Below are 17902 nucleotides of genomic sequence, written 5' to 3'. Positions count from 1 at the left end.
GTCTTGCAATTTCGCTTGAAGCATTCCGTCACTGTGGGGAATAAAGAAACAAAGGATATCCAGTTCTGTTTGGTGCCAACCCCGGCGAGTTCTGACAGCATTAGGCAAACCAGGTTCAGCAACAGCCGCAACAATGATTTAGAAGACTTTGTGCACAAAGTTCCTGAAACTCAGAGGACTTGCAAGGTTAGATTGCCTTATAACAGTGTATATTTTGAGAAGCTGGGGGAGTTCGAATTTCCCGGGGACTGTCCCATTGGTGTACAGAAAGGTGCACCGGCTACGTTTTGCCTGACATATTCTGCCTTAGTTGTGATTGAAGAACAACCTTACCATGTGGTGCCGCTATTCGACATCAAGATTGTTAACCTGGCACTCATTAGACCTGACAGAATTGAAATGACAGTCGTATTTAAAGACTTGGAGCGTGATGTGCTTGAAATCGGCGCAGTTCCCTTGGGATATCTTAGTGGCATAATAGATTGGCTGAACAGAGCAGACGTGAAGTACTATGTTAACAGTTTGAGCCCAAACTGGAGGAAATTGGCGAGTGAAGTCAGGGAGCGTCCTGAGAAGTTCTAGCTAAAGGTGGATGGGATGTCTTCGAGGATAGCGTTACTCTGTCTTACTATCCGCATGTACATTTACATGCAGATCTAGATTTGGAAAGTAAATGGAAAGACATTTATATTTGAAAGATAGTATGGTTCAGTTGAATGGTGGAGAAGCTGAAAGTAAAGCAGGGGGTTTGAGAAGTGCAAAATTATCATCTTTGTTGCTCTAGTTTTAATATATATTGTTGCTGCTATGTTAACGATAGACCTTCTGCACATAACTATGTAAAAGTTCAAAATTTGATCCCTACCGGGATCAACCTTCTTTTTCACATAACTATAGAAAAAATGCTATGTAAAAATGGCTAGACAATCATATTGAACAGGAAACCCATAAAATTGAAAGTGAAACTAGAGGGTCTGTATTACCGTAAAATTGAGCATAACAACAACAAAAAAAACAAAAAAAAAGAAGTTCTGAAAACCAAACAACCAGAAGAAAAAAATATCTGAACCCACACCCTCTGACGAGGGCGTGATCTGAACCCAAAAATGTGAACAAATAAAACAATCAGGAATGATCTTAACCCAAAAATGTGAACAAATAAAACAATCAGGAATGATCTTAACCCAAAAATGTGAGATGTCAGAAGTTGTTTGAACCCACGCCCTCTTACGAGGACCAGAACTTGAGTCTGGCGCCTTAGACCACTCGGCCATCCCGACTTTGATATTAAATAGGTGGATGGACTGATAGGCCGGAGAAAACAGACTTGCTAAAGCTCAATGCTTCAAAGTGCTTACCTGCATTTTTCACTGAGGTCCAATAGAAAAGAAGCTACCTCTGCTGCTCCATGGACATAAACCCTCTACAACCTTCCAGAACCAGCAAATCTGTTTTCAGTTTCTCTGTATCCCTCATACTCAAGTGTGTGCTTTCCAATCAGAAGAAGCATGTGTGGGATGATGGGTAGCGCTCATCAGAAACGGAAGTCTTGTAGATTGTCAAAAGATTTGGCAAACCAGAAAACAAAAAAAAAACATTTACCGGTAAGTGTTTTACTGAGGTCCAAATAACTCGACCACATAAGCCAAAAAAGCTTAAGTTGTTCAGGGTTGAGTTGTGCAGGGTTGGAAAGAATCTGCAAGGGTCCTCCGAGAATTCTACAAAAAGGAAATTTCTGGACCAGTGCTTGGCATAACTTTTTGTTCTATTCCCAAAACACAATCTGTAGTCCGTTCTGCATTCGTTTTTCAACATCTCTAGTACCTTCTTTTCCCTGGTAACTTTGTTCCCTTTGCACCGTTGACATTTATCTTTCTCGTTGATGACCTCATCTGCTTGTCCCTCGGATTAACAACTCATCAAAAACTTAGATGCTTGGCATTGCATACCTGAGCCTCTGCACTCTGGACATTTCATTCGACGGATCATCCCTGGCCCCACCCTTTAGCCCTTTACTGCGAAGATCAAATAAAATAGGCTGTATGAAAAAAGGGAACTCCCCACTAAAAAAATGTATTCAGAAAAGAACTCTCTGATCCGCTATATTGTCACCCCAAAATTAAACATTTTTGGTATTATCAGACTCAATAACCATCCCTAGAGATTGCGAATTGATCGAAACTTCGTTTTGCAAGAGAACACAGCAATCAGATGTTTGAAATAAGCAGAAATTCGTCCATCAACAGCAGCTTTCAGTACAGAACCTAGAACCTAAGACTACGTACGAAACAAATCATTTTAGCCACCTTAATGTTTGTACTACATACAACTAAACAAGTTGCCCGATGCTTCTGCACACTTACCTTTTTGTCTTTGTCATTGTTCATAACGTTCTTAGCATGGGCTTGGCATCAGTTAAGTATCCCATACAATTTAGATGCATCTCTTTTAAGAGGACATGTGTCGTGTGAAGTAAATATAACTTAGTATGACAGCATTGTATTCACCATAGTTAATCTCCTACAATTAATCTCTAAAATTTGCTTCTTTCTTAATAACTACCAACAATAAAGAATTAAAGATGGTTAACTTGGATGTACATACAAAATCGAAGTTCCTTGAGATAAAGTTTGCTAGTTCAATTACATGTAGCCCTTTAGAAATGAGAAAAATAAATTCAATTCGGGTTTTAAAATAACAGAAATGATGGATGCTTAGAGATGAATGTTGCAATAACGTTGAAACTGAATCTGGTTGAGATGTGGGAAGGGACAATGTACATAAATTCATCAGATAACTAACTACAATTGAAGGATCAAAAAATGAACTAAGGTTAATCTCATCTTCTGGTCTCTCTATACTAACACTGATGATACTGGTTCATCTTCTGATCCTTCAATTGTAGTTAGTTATCTGATGAATTTATGTGCATTGTCTCTTCCCACATTCCCAGATTCAGTTTTAACATTATTACAAAACTCATCTCTAAGCATCCATCATTTCTGTTATCTTAAACCCGAATTGGATTTACTTTTTGCATTTCTTAAGGACTACATATAATTCAACTAGCAAACTTCGTCCCAAGGAACTTCATTACCCACAAAAACGAGAGGAAAAACAGTAAGAAGCGTAATTCAACTAGCAAACTTCGTCTCAAGGAACTTCATTACCCACAAAAACGAGAAGAAAAACAATAAGAAAGCTCTGCACGGAGTAGTCGGACTCCAAATCATTCTTGTTGATGACAAGCAACAGCAACAGTTTTACAATGCTTGTTGTGAGACTCTAGTAACCCAAATCAGACTCTTGTCGACTGATTTGGAAAAGAAAAATTAAACCCACATCTTTCTGAACATATGTAACTTAAATTCTCACTTGAATTGCACTTTCTTATGCAATTTATATAGATGTGTATGAAGAATGATTATGACTCATTATATTGTTTGCGGTGGTAGCATTCTTTCACCGCCCAGAGTGAAGATATGAATTCAAAATGCTAGCTGCACTTTTTCCATACAAAATGAAACACTATTGCAGGCATTCAGAATTGAATTTTCCATTTTCAGAACTCAGAAAGCTAGACTTACCAAGAATGGGATCCACAAGCATAAAAACTCGCCCAATATTAATCTTAGGGTGCGAGACTCAGAGATGAAAGCATGGACCCAAAACCCGTCCCGCTAATACTAGGATGGGATGCCACCCCAGGATTAGCAGGGGGGTCCTTGGGACCTAAGTCCAACCCCTGGATCACGAGAGACAACCAATGAGACTAGCACTGCTCCCATTTTGAAGTATTTGATTTTAAAAGATCTCAGATTACAAGCATCTGGAGAGACAATATCGATAAACCAACTTAAAGACCAGGCATGGTTTCAGTGTAAAATCATTACTTTTTGACAATGCCCAATCACGAAGATTATATCTTTATTATCTGACCAGAGACTTGGAAAGTGTATATTCACATAAAAATATTTCGGTTTTTCAAGAGAGTTTTTTTTCCTTAAAAAATAAATATCTATAAGTTGGAAAGGCCAAAATAAACTGTCTTAGAACTATTTCTAAACTCGTTTTATAACAAAAATAATCCTTCAAAAGAGTTTATTTAGGTCAGTTCCATGATAAGTTTATATCAATCAATTTTTCCATTCTCCTGAAATATCTGACAGCATAGTGGAACAGAGAAAAATAATAACCAATGCTAGTGTAATACTATTAAAAAAAAAAGGCACCAATGTAAGGGATATAGGGTTTACATGAGAAACATAGTTTCAGCTACACCAAGACCACAACATGAATTACGATTATTCAAGAGCAAAGACGCAAAAGAACCTATTTGCTTTATGGATGACAGGCAGACATGGGACAAGATCAAAATATAACGTTGGAAGCATACTTAAGGAGTAGACATTACTAACTGCTAAAAACAATGTATCAGTGCACAAACAGTTGGAGTAGATGAAAAAGATACAAAAAATGGTATGCAGCCAGTAGGAAGGAATGTGGATACCCGAGCTTGCAACCATGAAATCAAAGCATCACATGAAATAAATAGCTTGGAAAAGCAATATCCCTGTAGTCATCTTCCGACACAAAATTGGTACCAGGTTGAACTATTTAATAGATGACACACAGATGTGCATAACATTTAATAGATGGAATTGTGCTTCAATAATAAAAATAATTTAACATACAGGTAGGAAGGGGCTGGTTTACGGACCATGGGTGGCACTAGTCTCACACGGAACATTGTAGGAACCAACAGTGCTAGCCTTGATGTGGACTGTGTCCAACCCCCAACCATAGACTAGCAGGGGCGGGATAGGTCCCAGAGTTCGACACACAGGACACAGCCCAAGGTAAAGCTTGCATTTTGTAATGGGAAAACTAAAATTACACATACAAAAAAGACTGATAGTAATGGCATTCAAAATGTGAGATGGAGTCAGTAGACAAATTGGGACTGAATTAAACCGGTTATCTGTGGATGCACCACATTCCTATGGTTGTCTGGTCACCACCAAAAAACTAATCTCAACTGGCTTTCAATTTCGGCATCATTGGTATACACAATGGCAAAGGAATGCATAGCCTTCCCACTCAATAAACCAAATAAAATCAGCTAAGCATTATAGGCTCATATTAAGTGTAATTGTTGGAAACTAAAATAACTGAAATCACAAAAGAGATGACTAGATGTCCAAAAACAACATTAATGATTATCTAGCATTGATAAACACTGTAGATTGTTTTTTTGTTGTTTATCTAGCATTGTTGTATCAAATATCTTGTGCAACCTCAAATACAACTACACTAATTGCATGTCAAAAATGTTGATTCAAATGAAAATTTAATGTGCACATTCTCATGCAAAAATAGGAATCACCGGCCAAAAAAACAACCCCTGTTAGTCTACCAACTCTACGACTAGCAGGGTATGGGATTTTTGTCAGTTCCATGTCAACCTTATATCAATAAGTTTCCCCATTTCCCTTAAAAAATCCAACAGTATACCACGATGATCCAAAAGTAAGGATAATAACACAGCACATAATGCCAACCATCAAGCGGTCAAATGGTTGGCATGCTCCCTTCCACTGTGGAGGTAGGGGTTCGAACCCCGTAATTGCCAGAAATAACTCCCTATAGATTAGCAGGGGCAGAGTTTTGGACTGTCACTCACTTAAAGCAGCGGGGGATCCAACCAACGGGTCTTTCTAGCAAGATTGGATAAATAACCCAATCCACCATGCTATACCTACCGGGGTTAGGTATCAGACAATCACAGATCGCCCCGCGTTTTAGTCAATGAGTCTACCCCTGAGTCACGCAGACAGTGAGAATAGCATTTTGCAAACACAGATTCCCCCAAGAGATATGCCCTGGTCAGTCTAGAGTTTTCCTTTTGCAAATTAATAACCCAAAATTCTCTTATCCAGAAAAACAACATAATCAGGGAAAAGCAAAAACAAAACACACAAAAAAGACTGATAGTAATGTGAGATGGAGATAGTAGACAAAGCGGGACCGACTTAAACCCGTTATCTGTGAATACCACATCCCAACAATTGTCTGGCCACTACCAATTGAAACACAAATCACAAACTGGTTTACAACTGCAAAGGATGGTACATGAACTTTGCACTCAATAAACCCGATAAATGCAATTTCATGGTAACATAATTTATCAATATACAATAATAGGCTCATATCAAGTGTAATTTTGACTCAATCACTGTGGGAAAAGAAAATCAATCTGAAATCAATCATAAAAGAGAAGAATTGATATTTCAAAAGATACCAGATACTTCTGAATCATAGAATTACATACATAATTGCTAACTGGGGTACCAAGGTTTACTACTATGATTCAAAAGATGGCACCTAATTTCATATTATCTTCATCTCTTAACCAAGAAATCAAAGAGATTCAATTTTATGGTGCCCCACTAGAGCCCTCTCTCTTACTAATCATTGCCAAGAATCACAAACATAAATTCAAAACAAAAAAAAACAAGAAAAAAAATGTAACAAGAAAAAAAAGATCTTGCAATTGAAGGCTAGAGAATGAGAGGAAGAACTACTGAAACTGTATGATAGCCAACATGAAGTGCTTTCTATTCACCGTGAAGATCATTGAAATTTTGAAGGTAGAGAGAAGCCGTAGAACCTCTAGGGTTAGGAATCGATAGACTAGCGAAATTTTCATAGCTACATTGTTGACAAAATCTATGGAAAACTAGAGTTCGTAAAAGTTTATTGCTCTCACCTTTTTTCCTCACACTAGACTAGACTTTTTAGATGGGTAAAAAACTATCAGTGTTTGCGTGGAAGCCCATGAATTACTATCAGTGCTTTCTACAAATGTCTTGTCGGGATGAAGTCATTCTTATTTACTTACTAAAACATTCTTATTTACTTATTTCTACAAATGTCTGTCACCATAACAAATTAACAACTCATCAAAAAACTTGGATGTTTGGCATTACATACCTGAGCCTCTGCACTCTGGACAGGCAGACATGTTCCCTGGCCCAATTTGCCGGGTTGATATCTTCATTCCTGAACCTTGGCAGCCGGCACATCTACTTGATGCCCCACTCTTTGACTCTTTACTGCAAAGATAAAATAAAATAGGCGGTATGAAAAAGAAGGAACTCCCCACTAAAAAAAGTATTCAGAAAAGAACTCTCTGATCCGCTATATTGTCACCATAAAAAGGAACATTGTTACCATTATCAGACTCAATAACCATCCCTAGAAATTGCAAATTGATCGAAACTTTGTTTTGCAAGAACTCGAGAACAGAACATGGTGATGTTTGGAAAAAGCAGAAGTCCGTCCATCGACAGCAGCTTTCCATATAGAACCTAAGACTATGTAAGAAATAAATTACTGTAGCCAACTCCATGTGTGTACTACATACAACTAAACAAGTTGCTTGATGCTTCTGCACACTAACCTTTTTGTCTTTGTCATTGATCCTAACATAGATGTGTATGGAGAACAATTATGACTCACTATACTGTTTGGCGGTAAAGCCGGGTGAAGATATGAATTCAAAATGCTAGCTGCACTTTTTCCATACAAAATGAATCACTATTGCAGGCATTCAGAATTGAATTTTCCATTCTCCAAACTAAAAAAAGCTAGACTTACCAGGAATGGGATCCACAAGCCTAAAAGCTTGCCCAGTACTTATCCAAGGGTGTGATTCAGAGATGAGACCCATGGACCAAAAAAACCTCCCCGCAAATCTACCTCTGCTCCCATTTTGAAGTATTTGATTTTATAAGATCTTAAATTGCAAGTATCCGCAGAGACAATATAGATAAACAAACCTAACGACCAGGCATGGTTTCAATGTAAAATCATTAGTTTTTGGCAATGCCCAATCGTTAAGATTATATGTCTATTATCTGATTAGAGACTTGTAATGTATATTCACATAAAAATATTCGTTTTTTTTAGGTTTTTTTGTTCCTTAATCTATGAGGTGGAAAAGGGCAAAACAAACTGTCTTAGAACTATTTTTATACTTGTTTTATAACAAAAAATAATCCTTGAAAACAGTTTATTTTGGCCAGTTCGATGACAAGCTTATATCTATTAGTTTTTCCATTCTCCTGAAAATTCGGACAGCATAGTATAACAGAGATAATAACCAATGCTAGTCTAATACAAAAAAAAAAAAAAAAAAAAAAAAAAAAAAAAAAAAAAAAAAAAAAAAACAGCTTACAAGGGATACAGGGTGTGTTTATGAGAAACATAGTTTGAGCTACACCATGACCAAACTATTATTATTCAAGAATCAAGAGCAAAGTTGAATGATAGTTTCCATTCTCTTGAAAAATCAACATGAATGATGATTATTCAAGAGCAAAGACGCTTGGCAAAGCATTCTCATTTAGTCATCTTCTGGCACAAAATTGATACCAAGAGAACCTATTTGCTTTATAGATGACAGGCAGACAGGGGACAAGATCAAAATATAACGTTGGAAGTCCAAGAACTAGACTTGCATACTTAAGGAGTAGACATTACTAACAGCTACAAACAATGTATCAGTGTACAAACAATTGCAGTAGATGAAAAAGATACAAAAAACGGTGTGCAGTCAGTAGGAAGGAACGTGGCTACTCGAGCTTACAAACATGAAATCAAGGCATCATGAGCTAAATAGCTTGGAAAAGCAAACCCCTGTAGTCATCTTCCGGCACAGAATGATAGATTAGCATGGACTGTCACTCACTCAAAACACCGGGGATCCAATTTCTAGCAAGATTGGAAAAATTAATAATCCACCATGCTACACCTACCAGCCTCATACAGGAATTAGCAGGGGGGGCATGTTTTTAGCCTATGAGTCCACCCCTGAGTCAAGCAGACAGTGAGAATAGCATTTTGCAGACGGAGATTCTAGACTGACCGAGGGATAATCCAGCAGGTTGTCCCCCAAGAGATATGCCCCTGATCAGTCTAGGGTTTTCGTTTTGCAAGTTAATAACCCAAAACTCTCTTTTCCAGAAAAACAACATAATAATCAGGAAATGGAGTTAGTAGACAAATCGGGACCTAATTAAAGCCTTTATCTGTGGATACCACATCCCTTCGGTTGTCTGGCCGCTACCAATTGAAACACAAATCACAACTGGTTTTCAATTTCAGCATCATTGGTATACACAACTGCAAAGGGTAATCCATGAACTTTGCACTCAATAAACCCAATAAAGCAAATATCAATAACAGGCTCATATCAAGTGTAATTCGACTCAATCACTGTGGGAAAAGAAAACCAATCTGAAATCCATAATAAAAGAGAAGAATAGATATTTCCAAAGATACCAGATACTTTTGAATCATAGATTTACATATAGAGGTACCAATTTAGATTACTATGATTCAAAAGATGGCACCTAAATTCATATTATCTTCATCTCTGAATCAGGAAATCAAAGAGATTCAATTTTATGGTGTCCCACTAGAGCCCTCTCTCTTTCTAATCACTTCCAAGAATCATAAACATAAACTCAAAAAAAAAAAAAAAAAAAAAAAAAAAAAAAAAAAAAAAAAAAAAAAAAAAAAAAAAATCAGAAAAATGTAACAAGAAAAAAAAAGATCTTGCAATGGAAGGCTAGAGAATGAGAGGAAGAACTACTGAAACTGTATTACAGCCAATATGAAGTGCTTTCTACTCACCGTGAAGATCATTGAAATTTTGAAGGTAGAGAGGAACCACTGAGTTGGAAATCTGATCGATGCTTGCAACTTCTTTGTAAATTTGAGTCTTCAAAATGTTTATATGTGCATTACTGATCAGCTTGCAGAAGATGCTAGTTCAGTGTTCTGGGTTATTGGATGGACTAGCGAAAGCTTCATAGACTGGACTTTAGATTAAGTTTCAAAGAAGATCATTACATTGGTGACATAAATCTATGGAAAATTAGGGTTCGCACAAGTTTACTACATTACCCTCACCATTTTTCTCACACTAGACTGGACTTTTTAGATGGGTAAAAGACCATCAGTGTTTACGTAGAAGCCCATATTCAATTTTGTAATTGACGTTTTTTTGCAGCTTACATGGGGTGTGTGTGTTAGCGCGACGAACCTTAAAAAATTCTTTGGCAGAACTCTAATGAGTTGTGTGCGAAAATTGCAGGCACACAAACCCCATGACAATTTTAGCATTTTGGCTGTACCAAAAATGTGGCGTGATTGATCCAAAGATGCCCGTAATTCTGGCATTTTGGCGTTTTGGCTTTGATTAGAACTTTTCCAGACATTTGTAATTCGTGGTCTGAGCAGACAAAAGGTTGCTTCAAACATAGGAGTTCAAGATTCAAAACTAAGATGTCAAGCTTAATGGCGTCAGATGTCAACCCTAATGGCGTCAGATTATCAATCGTCAGATCACCAATAAAACTATGAATTTTCCGGTCTATATTTTGCTAATATTAGAATTTACATAAACTGTCTCCTAGACGTCTATCAAATTGGCGTTTTGGAACTTTTGAGCGCCAAAAAGGATGACGTCCTTATGTTGATTCTATCTCATGTTCAACGAAACTGAAAAGCATTCGGTGGAATTCAAGTTATAAACGATACTTTTTGGGGAGAAATTGAATCTTGCCTCCCCATTAGAGCCAGTCTGAAAGGGTGGTTTTTATGTCATTTTTGGAGACGGTTCAAATAGAACCACTAATAAGACTTTCTCCGCCAACTAGTCTTATAGGTCCTCGGATTTATTTTTGCATATATATTAAGGGTGAAAATGAGTGAACAAACTTGGCCCGTTAGATATAAGACCCGATCAACAGAATTGCATGAAGTGAATATGAAATAATTTTTTGGAAGAACTCTAATGAATTGTGTGCGAAAATTGTAGGATCACAAACCCCATAACAATTTTAGCATTTTGGTTGTACCATAAATGTAGCAGATGAAATACCTGGCACGATTGATCCAAAGATGCATGTAATTTTGTCATGTTGGCTTTGATTAGAACTTTTCCAGACATTTGTAATTCGTGGTCTAATCAGACAGAAGGTTGCTTCAAACATAGGAGTTGCTAAAAGTAAAATAAGGGAAAAAGAACTTATTGTTTGGAAAATACTTCAAGAATTTATGCAAGAGCATCCTGTATTACTCTGCACAGATTAGGCATACAGGCATTCCAACCCGGTAACAGAAACTTAGTTTAGATTCAAATAGTAAACTAATTTATGTAGTTGCAGAGTGTTGAATCCGAATCCGAGTAGCTCGGGATAAGAGATTGTTTATGTAATTGTTTTATTTTATGTTTGTTTTGGTAAAGTTTTAGTTGCATTAAAATTGAGGGACTGTTATGCAGCACCATTCAGTGAAGACAATTCTAAATGTTCCTTTGGTCTTATTTAGAAGAAGAAAAAAATATGAAATGTTCACCGCAGGGATTCGAACTGCTAACATAAGATGGCAAGTCAGTCTTAGCTGAGTGGACCTTTCTATAGATACATATGGTCTGATCCGCAGGTCCATTATCAGACAAATGCTTAATATTGGGCCGAAAGACATGATCTTCAAAAGAAGATTATTTGTTGCAATTTTTTTTGAAAAGTACTTTCCTCGGGGGTTACTCGAGCATATTAGATCTGGCAACGTTATAAAACAACTATTTTAAGATCTAATCAATTTGGATTAAATGGTTGGTCTGTGATGTTACTGCATCCTCCGCTAGATTTGTTTTCTTGATAAGAAAGCTCTCCGTTTCGAAAACAATGCTTACATTGACATGGATGTTGTCAGGATCCTGCAAGCAATAATGAGGAACGACTAGGTCTCAGTTGCAGAGATAATTGCTCATATTAAACAAGCTTCGCTTGCTCCTCTTGTTGTTGTTGGAATGGATTCTTATGCTCGAACTTACTCCTTTGCGGTAAAGCTTCACTTGCTACTAGAACTGGAAGACTTCCATTGTATTCTTGTTAATAATTATTTCTTAAAGACATTTTTCCATCAGGATGATCCAAGATTCAAGAAAGTAACACAGGACTCAGAAAATTGAATGCGGTTCACACAGCCATCTCTGGAGGCTAGTTTTCAGTGCCAATTATTTTGATGCTTGTGTTGGAAATTGTTGGCTTCAATATGCGAAGCCCTGTCGTTCTGTTGGTTACAATGAAATAGCCAATAGGCCAATGTTCACATCGCAGAATCTTTATTCAATTTTCATGTGGATGTCACAGGATCTGTTGTGGTCGCATCACTTACTACTTTACCACTTGTCCCACTAACCATTATATGATGGAGTCTTAACACCGATCAATGGATTCCTTCAATGCTTGGTATTTACCCCAAGTGTATTGGTTAGAACACGGTCACACTGTTAGAAGTCAGATAGTGTTTGTTCTTGGCATGATCTCTGGGGAGGGACTTCCATAACTGCCATAAGATCTCTGAGATGGTACATAGTGTTAAATATAATTTCACCTTCGTAATTTGTTTTTTGGCTTCTCATGTACTTTTTATTGGTAATGATGGTGTTGAACGCAAATTTCTCTGCAAGCATAAAGATTATCTAACAAAGGATACATGCATGATGGAGTTTGTATCGATGATTAACCATCTTTTAGCAAAATATTCAGAAAGCCGTCAGAGGAAACTTTACATCCGCACCTTCGTTGTGATCCCATTGATAGAGGAATATTGTATGGTAGAGTGTGCTCCCCACACCCGAGGTTTATGATATATACTATAGGATATCTATAGGGCCCATGGGAAATTAATCCCTTGATTGTGTTCACGTCGGTTTAGTTGTTTTCTTGATAAGGGTCTATGGTTGAAGAAACATGAACTAGTGCCTTCCAGATTAACCCAGATATGGTAGTAACAAAAAATAAAAAATGGGATAACGACATTGTTTTAGCTTATGCTTATTTCTAAATGGGTATAAAATAATTGTTTTAAAAAAATGAAACATTTAATGTGTGATTTGCTCCTTCTATAGAACATGATCAATGGGTTGGGCATAACCGAATACGAGGGGATTTTATTGACGATCTGAAAAATAACACTTCACTGCTTATACATATAAACATAATCTAATAAGTGTTCTTGAAACTTTCATTCATGATTGTTAGAGCATAGCTCGGTCAATCTCGCATGCGTTGCTATATCAAGCATGTTTGTCAATGTTAGTGATCAAACTATAAAGTCTTGATTTGTAGTCTATTAACTAAATCTCGGACTAGGATAGGAAAAATGTAGTTGAGCTCGAGGACTTTATGGTGATTTAACGACAACGACGAAGATCTACACCAAGGAACCGTGGAACTTCATCAACAAAAAGGTATGTGAAGACTTGAACTTATCTATCACTCGAAAGTCTATCTATTCTTCTCCTACTTCTTATGAGACAAAAGTTGTATGCTATATAGACTAGATCATATACGCTAGATATTTCGAGCTGAGTATTCATTGCTTATCTTTTACTCGAAATGATGTGTTGGTAAAGCGTTTCGCTTTGATCAGGTTTATCTTCACCTAGTGACGAAAGTCATGAAAGTTTCAATCACTTTGGTAATTGCTCTGACGAGAAAGGTCTGTTATTCTTCACGACTGAATATCGCCCTCTGAGAATGTTTCAGTGATTGAAATGAGAGTTTAGATTATCTGAACATGTATTTCTTGAACCGAAGTTTTCGAACTTTGTTGATCAAGAGAAATCCGTAGGATTGTGGAATTGGCTTGCCAAGTCCGCAGACTCAGTCCACGTACTGACAGAAGTTCTCGACCGAGAATTTCTGCTGGGATTTCCAAAAACTCGTTTGTGTCCTAAGTCCGCGAACTGGCGGAAGTTCTCGACCCGAGAATTTCTGCTGAGTTTGGAAAACTCAACCGATTAACTTAAGTCCGCGAACTTGTTTGTGAGCTTAAGAGGTTATGATCTAAAGATGTGCTCTGAACATGAAACATTAATTATTAAGGAATACTTTACGCAAACCGTGGTTATAATGTTCATGAGCCGATTCTAATCGAATTGAATCAACTTTGCTTCAATTGTGTCTTGTGTAGTTACATAAGATCTCATAGCAAGTGAACAAATCTTAACTAGTTCATTTGAGTCAATTGAACTAGTTATGGTGAAGAACAACATGATTAATATGAGATGCTCATATGGTTGACCTTTTGGGTTATCATGTTGAACCAACATACGTGTACTCGTTTGGGCATGGTTTTCTCAAACCCAGTAAACGTGTACCCAAGTGTGTGTGACAAGATATGTCTTTCGATCTAACGGTTGAGAGATATTAGCTTGAATCTAAATCAGGTTTTCATCTAACGGTGGATAGAGTTTGCTTTGTACCTAAGGAAAAACCCTGATTTGAAAGGCTATATATAGGAGACTTCTAGCTAGAGCAAAACTTAATCCCCACACGTCTGTGTGCTACTAGTGCTCTCGCTAGAGTCGATCTCCATTTACTCTTGAGTTTCTTCTCTAAACTCGAGTTAACGACTTAAAGACTTCATTGAGATTGTGAAGCCCGGCCGATACTACTTTTATCGTGGTTGTGTGATCTGATCTTGCATCTTCTGTCGTACGAGTACAATCGATTGATTGGCTTGAGATCGTGAGAGTTCTCCGATAGGCAAGATAAAGAAGTCACAAACATCTTCGTCTCACTGTTTGTGATTCCTGGACAATCCTCTTGTATAGTCAGGAAGGATTGTAGAGAGGTGATTGATTAATCTAGGTTATTCTTCGGGAATATAAGACCGGATTATCAATCGGTTCCTGTTACCTTGATTTTATATCTAAAGTCGGAACAAAACCTAGGGTTTATCTGTGGGAGACAGATTTATCCTTTCGATATACTTTTCTGTGTGAGACAGATTCGTTATTATCAAGTCTGTGATTTTGGGTTGCATCAACTCTTAGTTGTCGGTGAGACAAGCTAAGGGAATCAAGTACGCAGTGTCCTGCTGGGATCAGAGGCGTAGGAGTACAACTGTACCTTGTACCAATGGGAGATTGGTAGGGGTTGAACTATAGATCAGTCCGAAGTTAGTTTGGAGTAGGCTAGTGTTTGTAGAGGCTTAATACAGTGTGTATTCAATCTGTACTAGGTCCCGGGATTTTACCGCATTTGCGGTTTCCTCGTTAACAAAACTTCTGGTGTCTGTGTTATTTCTTTTCCGCATTATATTTTATTTAATAGAAATAATACAGGTTGTGCATTAAGATCATCAACTTCTCTAATCCAACTTTTGGATGTTGATTGTAGTTGATTGATCCTTGGACATTGGTCTTTGGTACCGTCCAAGTTATCTCTCTTTGATAAAGACTCGCTATTGATTTTAGCTTGAATAGAAATCAAATCGAGAGATGGAGATATAAACTCTTAGATATATCTTTTTATTGATTGAGTCTGACTGTCTAGTTGATTCTCATAAAAAGTATATTGGATTTTGTCCATACATATTGCTAAGCGAAATATTGGGTGGTGTTGTTAGACCCCCGCTTTTTCAATTGGTATCAAAGCAGCCAAACACGTTAAAGACCTAATAAGTCTGTGTTTGTAGTGATCTGAATCTATTGACTGAAGTGTTATCTCAATAAATGCAACACCAGATCCAGGGATTGAAGAATTTTCTTCCATATCTGATTTTATCTTTTCAGTAGAAGAATTCTTTTCTAAACCTTCACCAGGTTCAAAATCCCTTGAAGTGTTTTCAGAAATTGAAAAGAGACCTGGAAGCCTAACTCCTGATGTTGACCTTTTAGTTCTAAAGGAACATGAGTCTCTTGATAGGTTAAATCAGGGTATGATAAATAACATTCATGTTGAGGCCGATATTGATTTATTAATCAATGTAAGCAATACTTCTCCTCTGTATGATCAAATGAGTTGTAAACTATCTGATTCACATGTCAGATGTAAATCGAAGTCTTCCGGCTGTAGTATCTCAAAGCATGAATCTTTTTATTGGTCAGTTTCTGATATACCTCACAAAGGTAAAATTATTAGTACACCTTATGAAAAGGTCAGAAGGTTATATCCTCCTAAAGAGTTCTTCCTATATAATATAAAAAACTATCGACATAAAAGACGAAAACAGAGTGATCAGAAAAAATCCTTGGTTCTGATTATAATCTTTGAAAGTATTGGAAAAAATACTATGTGGAATAAGTTCAATACTTCGAAGTGTAGAAGTTGTTGGAAGGAAGCCTTGTATTGGTGTCATAGTATGCAGACAATATGGTCTTGTTATGCATATGATTCTAGTACCAAACACACCCTTTACCAGCACGTGCGACTCACACACTTTGGTTCACGAACCGTTCTAGTACCAAATCCAGTCCGCAAACGTGTTGTTTGGTTTGCTCGATGCTTAAAAAGAAGAAGAATCTCTTCTTGTGCTCATCTTATTCTTTAGTTTGAGAGCTCAGAGAAACAGTTCGTGTATCTCATCCTTCTTCGTCAATTCTCTCTTAGTTTCTTTCGTTTGTTAAATGATTTGAATCAAGAAAAAGGGTTTTCATCTTGGATCAAAACTCTTTTTGTGTTCCATGTGCATGAACGTGCGTCACCATTAGTACAAGTTCGCGGACCAAGTAGGTCTCTTCACTATCAATTCTCAATATTTTCTTGTTCATCAACATGGGTTCTAGAAAACGTTTATGTCGTGGAGAGAGCTCGAATCCTCGAGTTGTTGATAGTGATAATGAGTTTGAAGATGATGAAATTGGTATGGATGCCTCTCAACCCTTTTGTGATTCTAGTCTGCTTATCAACTTTGTTAGCATTCCTGCTAGAAATAAGTATGTGAAATTTCTTAAGGGGAGATTTGTTGTAGAAAGGGTATGTGGCCGCTCTGTCAGTGAACCCGAGTTTCACCAGTTTATGAAGCAATATGAGTGGGGTAACATCTATGATGGACTTGGGGAAGTTTATCCTGAAATAGTGCGTCAATTTTATGCCAACCTTCATGCAGCCGACAAAAATCTCTGCTACTTCAAGACAATGGTTGGTGGAACTTCTATTAAGGTAAATCGTGAACTTATCGCATATTTATTGAATCGTTCATTTACTATACCACACACTAGTTCAAAAATGGGCTTAGGTAACAGTTCCAAACTGTCACCAAAGTATTTATGTGACAGTTTTGAAAAAAATTAGACTGTCACCAAAGCCCCTGTTACGAAAGGTCTTTAAGAAACTGTTACAGAAACATGACTGTAAGGTAACAGTTATGTCATAAACATGTCGTTGTTGACTAGATACCGTGATATTTTCTTAATAAAACTGTCATCGAAAATTCGATTTCCTCTACTAAGGTAACAGTTTCTTTATCAAACTGTTATTGTTGACAAGTTACGGTAACATCTTTTAGTGTAAAACTGTCATCGAAAACACCATTTCTTATACTTGGGTAACAGTTTTCTCATAAACTTGTCATAACAGCCAAGTATATCTAGATAAAACTGTCATGTAAGCCATATTATGCGACATATTATCTGTTAAACTGTCATCATACACCCAACTTTAAATTGATAAACAAAGCTAAAATAACAATTGTATTTCTGAAAGAATATTTCATAATTTAAGGTTCAACAAATGATAGAACAAAGGATAAATTAAATGAAATGTCATTCTTCCATTACAAGAGAAGAAAAATCATGAACTTCAACGCACTAAATTTAGCAACTTCAACTGCCTCTTAGTTTGAAGGTCTAGTTTTCGATATCTTTAGAAGAATTCTTATAGTTGTAGCCTTCACTGGAAGCTCCTGCAGCAAAGCACTCTCGACACTTGGCTATTGCGAAGCAGATCATATTTCAAAACAAAATAAGATCCCCATCCAAAACATGCCAGGACCAAAAAAAGAAATCATCCTAACCCGCGTCAATTTAGGGAAC

The 17902-nt window shown here is 37.0% G+C and overlaps 1 long non-coding RNA gene across 1 annotated transcript; it reads right to left on the bottom strand.

The window, feature by feature from the left end:
* Nucleotides 1–1032: 1032 nt before the first annotated feature.
* Nucleotides 1033–9912, bottom strand: LOC113300211. Its single transcript, XR_003335591.1, has 3 exons — nucleotides 9700–9912; nucleotides 6994–7115; nucleotides 1033–2015 (listed from the first exon to the last, which is right to left on the bottom strand). It is a non-coding gene; the product is annotated as an uncharacterized LOC113300211 (long non-coding RNA).
* Between the last annotated feature and the right edge of the window lie 7990 nt (nucleotides 9913–17902).

This window comes from Papaver somniferum, chromosome 7, assembly GCF_003573695.1.
Source record: "Papaver somniferum cultivar HN1 chromosome 7, ASM357369v1, whole genome shotgun sequence".
NCBI classification, from domain to species: domain Eukaryota; kingdom Viridiplantae; phylum Streptophyta; class Magnoliopsida; order Ranunculales; family Papaveraceae; genus Papaver; species Papaver somniferum.
This window is presented reverse-complemented; position numbering and strand designations above follow the sequence as displayed.